Source organism: Prosopis cineraria, unplaced genomic scaffold (genome assembly GCF_029017545.1).
Source record: "Prosopis cineraria cultivar Desert tree isolate PC_DT_omini unplaced genomic scaffold, ASM2901754v1 PC10, whole genome shotgun sequence".
In the NCBI taxonomy this organism is placed as follows: domain Eukaryota; kingdom Viridiplantae; phylum Streptophyta; class Magnoliopsida; order Fabales; family Fabaceae; genus Prosopis; species Prosopis cineraria.
Window position 1 is genome coordinate 15596102 of NW_026555341.1, and position 7606 is coordinate 15603707.

Genomic DNA, 7606 nt, shown 5'->3' on the forward strand with positions numbered 1-7606 from the left:
CCACATGGTAAATACTCATCATGAATTAAAAATTGTATCTTCAAAATCAATTTAGTGACTAAAACGTGTATTTTCTTTTATTATATGTCAATATTATTTGGTAGATGGTAGGTTTATTAACTGTAAAGGATTTCTAGCACCATTTAGAGGTCAAAGATATCACTTAAATGAATGGAGAGATCGACGGCTACCAGTAACACCTCATGAATGTTTTAACATGAGAATTTTTTAGCTTGGAATGTCATTGAGAGATGCTTTAGGATGTTGAAGTTGCGATGGGCCATTCTCTAAAGTCCACCCTTCTATCCCGTTCGAACACATAACATGGTTATCATATCACGTTGTTTATTGCACAACTTAATTTAGCAAGATGGTTTTGATCCATTAGATATAGAATTCAATGATGTGCTTACAGAAAATGCCCAAGGAGATATTGATCCCATTCAAACAATGGAAAATTCTTATGGATGGAGTAATTTTAGAGAGATATTAGCAAATGATATGTTTATAGAATTCTTAAGGCATAGAAGTCACGGATGAATAGGCCTTAAATTGGATTTTCGTTGCCTTAGATTTGTTTGAACAATGACTATCCTTAATATATTGAGTGTGTCTTGTATGACTTGGATTGGTAATTCATGAATGAATTATGTTTCAATAACTATCCTTATTATATCCTTGTTCTAATATATGTCTATTACTTCTTATTGCATACTATATTTGAAGTTGTTTGATGGCATTTCAAAGTCAAAGTTTCATTAATGGACCCCAGAAGAGGATACGTTACTCATGGAGTGTCTTGTTGAGCTTCAAAATGATGCCACGTATAATGCAAATAATGGCTTCAAACTAAGGTATCTTAGAGCATTAGAACAGAAGTTTAAAAACAAGAAGGCTAGAATTGATGTATTAGGTATCCCTCACATCTAATCTTGACTTAAGATGCTTAAGATCTATTAGTAAGCCATGTATGATATGGTATATGGTGGACAAGCATCAGGATTTGGTTGAGATCTAGTGAGGCAATGTGTTTGTTTAGAGAACTCTGTATAGGAGGAATATATTAAGTTATGTTTTACATAATGTATAAGAAAATTTTATAGATATTGATGAGTGCATAAATATAATATAATTTTATTTTTTTCTTATACAGAGTCACAAGGATGTTAGCAAGATACGCAACAAACCATTCCCTCATTTTGACACTCTTTGCACTATTTATGGCAAAGATAGGACTACTAGGATTGAAGCTAATAATGATGATGATTATGTAGAACAATTTGAAGTAGCAAACAATAAGGCATGAGAAGAAGAAATTGATGGGGAGGGAGAAGTTCAATTAGAACCTGACCCAATTGAACAAGTGAATGAACAAGCGGTAAATCAAACACACAATCATACAAATGAGGTGTTGAGCTCAAAGAAGAGGAGAAGGAACAGTCACGATAGAGATGAGTTTGTGGTTGAAGCATTAAAGGAGATGGTTACTACTATGGGTAATCATATTCAAGCTGTGACAGAGAAGATAGCTCATGAAGCAAGTTTAGATGTAAAAAGAGGTTCTATATTTTTTGAGATGGCTAAGTTGGAAGGTATAACTCTTTAAGAAACAAGTGCAGCATATCGAAAGATACTTGTAGATGATGCATTGTTGGTTGCTTTTAGAAGCTTGCTAGAGGAAGAAAAACTAGAAATGATTCATGATTTATTGCATTAGGTGGATCAAAAGTAAATAATGTTTTTTTGGTACTATAAAGTCTCTTGAACAAATAGGTTTAGTTAATATTTAAGTTTTCTTCTAGAGTATTTATGCTTATTAACTAATATGGAACTATATGAATAAATTAATATTTATTTAATTATGAAATATGGAGAGTTACACATTATATTTATTTTGCATATTTGGCGTGTAAATTCTTTCAATTTAAATTAGGATCAATTTAAACATGAAATATATGAACGCAACCATTTTGGATGTCATCTAGTTTTTAATTAAGCAATAATAAATATTAATATTTATTAATAACATTAATTTATTTTCTAACAAAAATAATATCAATTTATTAGTTTATTATTGTTTTTTAAGACATATAAACATATGAATAAATTGATGTTTGCTAATATTTATTAATATTATCAGTTTATTAGTTTATTATTTCAATGGGTATTATTGTCTTTTAATTTGTTCAAGTTTCCTTTTCATGTTCAATTCCTGTGTACCAAACAAGATTCATGCAAAGATTCTATTCAAATGTTTAGTCATATCAAACAACACTTCTAAACTAAATTCCAATTCCTTTTCCTTTTTCAATTCCATTTCTTTTTCTAATTCCATTTCCTTTAAAATGCTTCTAGTGAACCAAACAAAACCTAAAAGAAAATAGAGAGAGATAAATAAATCTGGTGTGGTAATTGTTTGTTTTATTTTTTTAGGGCAAAATAATAATTTCTAAAGGCAAGGATTGAAAATCCCTTTGTGTGCACCATAACATTTCAAACTTTTTTGACCATAATGTAACATCCCAATATAAATTTTAATAGTTAATTTGGGTTAATAGAAAATTTTAAAAAAAATATAATTTAAAAAAAATAAAAAAATAATAATAATAAAATAATATTATTAAATTATTATAATAATAATAAAAAAAGGTGTAAAAACAAGAAAGAAAGGAAGAAGAAGAAGAAAACGAATTTGCTTCGTCCGCCGCCTCAACAGTGGCAATAATAAAATAATAATAAAAAAGAAGAAGAAGAAGAGAGAGAAAATAATTTAAAAAAATGTGGGACCCACTGAATTTTTATAAAAACTCACCTTCCTTCATTTCCTCATTCATTCCTGCGCGCGAGCTGAGGCGGAGAGAACGCGAGTCACCGGTGCGAAATATCTAAATTTTTAAGGTAAGAGTTTTTAATAGGATATTTAGGGTGTGATTTTAAGCTTTTTAAGACTAAGTAAGTGTTCTAAAAATTTTTCTTAGTCATCCTTCTTCTTTAGTTTCTGAGTTTGTAGTGGTAGAAAATTTAAGATCTGGAAGAGGGATGAATTTATGTTGAATAAATATGGTTTTTGAGGTTGTCAGTAGTATAATAAATGTTATAGAGTATAAATTTGTTAATGATCTTTGAATTTATGGCTTATGGATCAAATTCTAGACTAGATCTGAAAATATATGTTGATTTATTGAGGTTTAGATGATTATTTAGGATGAGAAATGAATTATTATGGCTATAGGATTATGATTCTAAGCTAGAGATTTAATTTTTAATTTTTTGGGTATTTTAGGTACGAATTTATGAAATAAAAAGAAAAATTTTGATAATAAAAATTAGTTTAGAAGTTGATTTTTAGATTATTAATGTTTATTGATAATTAAAAGAGGAGTTAAAAATTATACTTAATAGTATTAACTATAGATTTGTATTAAGATTGAGATTAGGAATTATGTTATATTTTTAATTCTATTATTAGAATTATTTTATTAGTTTCAAAAATTGAAACTAATATTTAAAAATAATATGTTATTTGTAGATTGTATTACTGGTGAAGATTGTGGTGAGAGAGAAATTTTAAGGAATAATTTATTGAAAAAGCCACAAGGTAACCATGCTTTTAATTTATGATTAGTGTTACTTCATGTTAATTGGGTGATTATTGAGAAAATTATAAATTTTGTAATATTATATAATTGTGCAATATTATTATAAATTTATTTGATTATTGTGGGAGGTGTTGGGAGACTTGCTATTGTTGTTGTATTTATGTGCCACGTGGTATGCCCCTATTGGAGCTCAATAGGTGGTTTGTAAGGGCTCGGGCTAATCTACCTTTGGCCGGGTAATTTAGCACCGAGTGAGGGCTACGGCTCGAGGTTAATGGAGGGATATAAGGATGGTTGTTTGTGTGTATTGTAATATTTCATATATTTGTTGGAATTATATTATTTTTAATTCTCACTTAGTAAGCACACACTTAACTGTTTGTATACACTATCATAAATTGGCTTTGGTTACTGGGACTTTTGAGTCTCATTATGTGGTTAAAAATTTTCAGGAGAAGAGCCACGAGTGACACGTGGAGGAGTCCCAGAGGCTTAGTGGTATAGATCCACTGTCTCTTTTGGGTATTTAATTTATGATTTATAATGTGTTATATTGCCAATATTAGGACTTTTTTATGTTTATTGTCAATTATATGAATATATAAATGTAATCATGCCTTTCAAACTATTTCTATTTTTGGTACAATTTGGATGACTGTAATTTTAATATTTGGTTTACTTTGGATTGGTTAAAATGGCATGATTATAAGGCCAAATAACTGGCTTGTGTTGAAAATTGACTAAATTGCTTGTTTTACTTGTTGGGAGTATAAGGATGGACAAATGTGATTTAGTTTACTTGTTGGGAGTATAAGGATGGACAAATGTGATTTAGCCTAATGGCATGTGGGAGGTAAAAATTTATCTGAAATGTTATAGTGTGTGAGTTGAAGCCAATTATAAAATATTTTATATCGAAATTATTGATATAAAAATGTGTTGGGTGGCTGTAACCCAACTATGGTTGAATTAAATTATTAAAAAAAAAATTTTGGTGTGTTACAAATTTTGGTATCAGAGCTACATGTTTCAAATTCTTATAAATTATGAAATTGTTATACATTAACCTAGTTTATTGGCAATATACATTATTAAATCATAATGCTTCTCCATTATTTTTCTTGTCTTGAGATTAGTGTTAACTTAATCATGTGACTTCCATCCTTTAGGAGGGGAGAGATGGTGTCTAAAACTAGGAGAGGTGGCGAAATTGCCGGTGATTCTATAGAGCCAATAGGAAATGACATACCTTCACTGCCACAACCGGAGCCCATACAGCAACAAATTGGGTAGGGCGAGCCCATACAGTCACAACCAAGGCAGGATGAGCCAACTATGAGGCAAATGATGGATCTACTATATAATCTTAGTGACCGCATGAAGAGACAAGAAGAAGAGTTGGCCGCTTTAAGACAATATAAGGAGAATGACAACCGAGAGGGAAATGGCCAACAAGAAGGAAGCCATACCAAGGTATTCAATGCGAGCCAATCTGCTGATAAAGGCTCACCTTCCTATTCTCACCATGAGACTAGTCCGAAGAATGTGAGTCTCCACTCTAAGCAACAGACATCCACGATCACAAAGATCTGGAGTACTTTTCGTAAGTTTAATCCTCCTACTTTCGATGGAAATCTTAAGCCGGCGGTAGTTGAAGAATGGATAGATCAATTGGAGAGTATTTTTCGTATGGTTGTGTGTACTTCTAATCAAAAGGTGCAGCTGGCAATATTCTTACTACAGAAGAGTGCTAAGAAATGGTGGGAAACATCAGGACCGAAGGATGATTCCTCTCTTACTTGGGAAGATTTTAAAGTCATATTGTTCGAGAATTATTTTCCTACTGCACTGAGAGCAGAAAAGGAGGCTGAGTTTCATGCATTTCGCCAGGGTGATTTAGATGAGGATGAATTTATTGAACAATTCTCAGAATTATCTAAATACTCCACTTACCTCCAAAAACATGAAGACACGGAGTGGATGGCTGAACGATTACTAGAGAAGGCGAGGCCTGATCTAAGGGAACAGTTAGCCCCTTTTGAGATCAAGACATTCAGTGAGATGTGCAATAAGCTTCGAATAGTTTCTCGGAGGAAGAGAGAGGCTAGATTAGAAGCTGATAGAGAGAGGAGGAAAGAACCTCATGGGAAGCCCCCTATCCACACCAGACCCATTGGTGGAGTAGAGAAGAGGAGCAGTCAAATCTTTGGAGGCTTTAGAAATCAGAAGAAGAAGGGCTACTATCATAAGGGCTAGAGCTACAGAGGGAATCAGAGTGGAAGTCAAGGGTCCTATAGGAGCCCAGCAACCTCTACTCTTACTTCCGGTGCTGCTAGTAATCAAGCATGCAGTAAGTGTGGGAAGTTTCATTCTGGTGATTGTTGGGTTTGTTACATCTGTCAGAAGCCTGGTCATATTGCTCGATTCTGCTATCAAAACCAAAATAGGGGTAATGATCAGAGACCTACAGTACCAGCACGAGTGTATGCCCTCTCTGGGCCGGAGGCTACTAATAACCCTAATGCTATCCGAGGTATAATCCGAATCCTTGATAATGATATTTGTGCTTTGTTTGATTCGGGTGCTACACACTCTTTTGTGTCTGATAAATGTATGAAAAGATGTAAATTGCCTGTGTGTACCTTACCTTTTGATGTGAAGATTTCTACTCCTGCTGGTTTGACTGTAAGGACTGCTAAGGCATGTCTAAATGTAGAGGTTGAGTATGAGGGTCGAAAGACCACCATAGACCTCATTTGTTTGTCTTTGTCTGGGATTGATGTTATTGTGGGGATGGATTGGTTGTCTGCAAATGGAGCTGTACTTGATTGTCAGAAAAAGAGTGTGTCACTCTCAGCTCTTACTGTAACCCCTATAGAGTCCCAAAGTCCTATGTTGTTGTCTGCAGCTCAAGTAGAACAGTGTATAAGAAAGGGCTGTCAAGCTTTTATGATTTTCTTCTCAATCAAGGCAGAGATTGAAGAAGGTGTAGATCAGATTCCAGTAGTGAGAGAATTCCCTGACGTCTTTCCTACTGAAGTGATCGGTTTGCCTCCAGAACGAGAGGTTGAGTTCTCGATTGAACTCGTACCGGTACGGGGCCTATTTCTAAGGCACCCTATAGGATGTCTCCGTCGGAGTTAGCTGAGTTGAAGAGACAAATTGAAGAGTTGTTAGAGAAGGGGTTTATCAGACCGAGTGTATCGCCATGGGGGTCACCGGTACTGTTTGTGAAAAAGAAAGATGGAAGCCTTAGATTGTGTATTGATTATAGACAATTGAATAAGGTAACCATCAAGAACAAGTACCCCTTACCTCGAATTGATGATTTGTTAGACCAATTAGTCAATTCAGCGGTGTTTTCTAAGATTGATCTAAGATCAGGGTATCATCAATTGAGGGTTAGAGCAGAGGATATCCCTAAAACTGCTTTTAGGACTAGATATGGGCACTATGAGTTCCTAGTGATGCCGTTTGGGTTAACAAATGCCCCAGCTGTCTTCATGGATTATATGAATCGAATCTTCAGGCCTTATCTCGATGAATTTGTTGTAGTCTTTATTGATGACATACTTATTTATTCTCGAGATGAGGTGGACCATGCTAGACATCTTAAAATTGTTTTGGAGATATTAAGAGAGCACAAGCTCTATGCCAAGTTGAGCAAATGTGATTTTTGGCTTAAAGAAGTTAAATTCTTAGGCCATGTTGTTTCAGAAGAAGGGGTAGCAGTGGACCCTAGTAAGATAGATGCAGTGATGAAATGGGAGCAACCTCGAAGTGTGACAGAGATTAGGAGCTTTCTTGGGTCTTGCAGGCTACTATCGTCGTTTCATTAAGGGTTTTTCACAAATTGCAATGCCCTTGACTAAGTTGACCAGGAAAGATGCTCCATTTATTTGGACGAACGAGTGTGAAATTGCATTCCAGGAACTGAAAAAGAGGTTGACCACCACACCAGTGCTCACCTTACCTGTTCCAACTGCTCCTTATACCTTGTATACTGA

General features: G+C 34.1%; 1 long non-coding RNA gene across 2 annotated transcripts; it reads left to right on the top strand.

The window, feature by feature from the left end:
- Positions 1-2786: 2786 nt before the first annotated feature.
- On the top strand, positions 2787-4344 carry LOC129321526 (uncharacterized). 2 transcript variants are annotated; one of them, XR_008596021.1, is made up of 3 exons: positions 2787-2898; positions 3530-3598; positions 4052-4344. It is a non-coding gene; the product is annotated as an uncharacterized LOC129321526 (long non-coding RNA). The 2 variants fall into 2 exon arrangements; XR_008596022.1 differs by lacking the exon at positions 3530-3598 and having other exon boundaries at positions 2863-2898.
- Positions 4345-7606: the final 3262 nt, after the last annotated feature.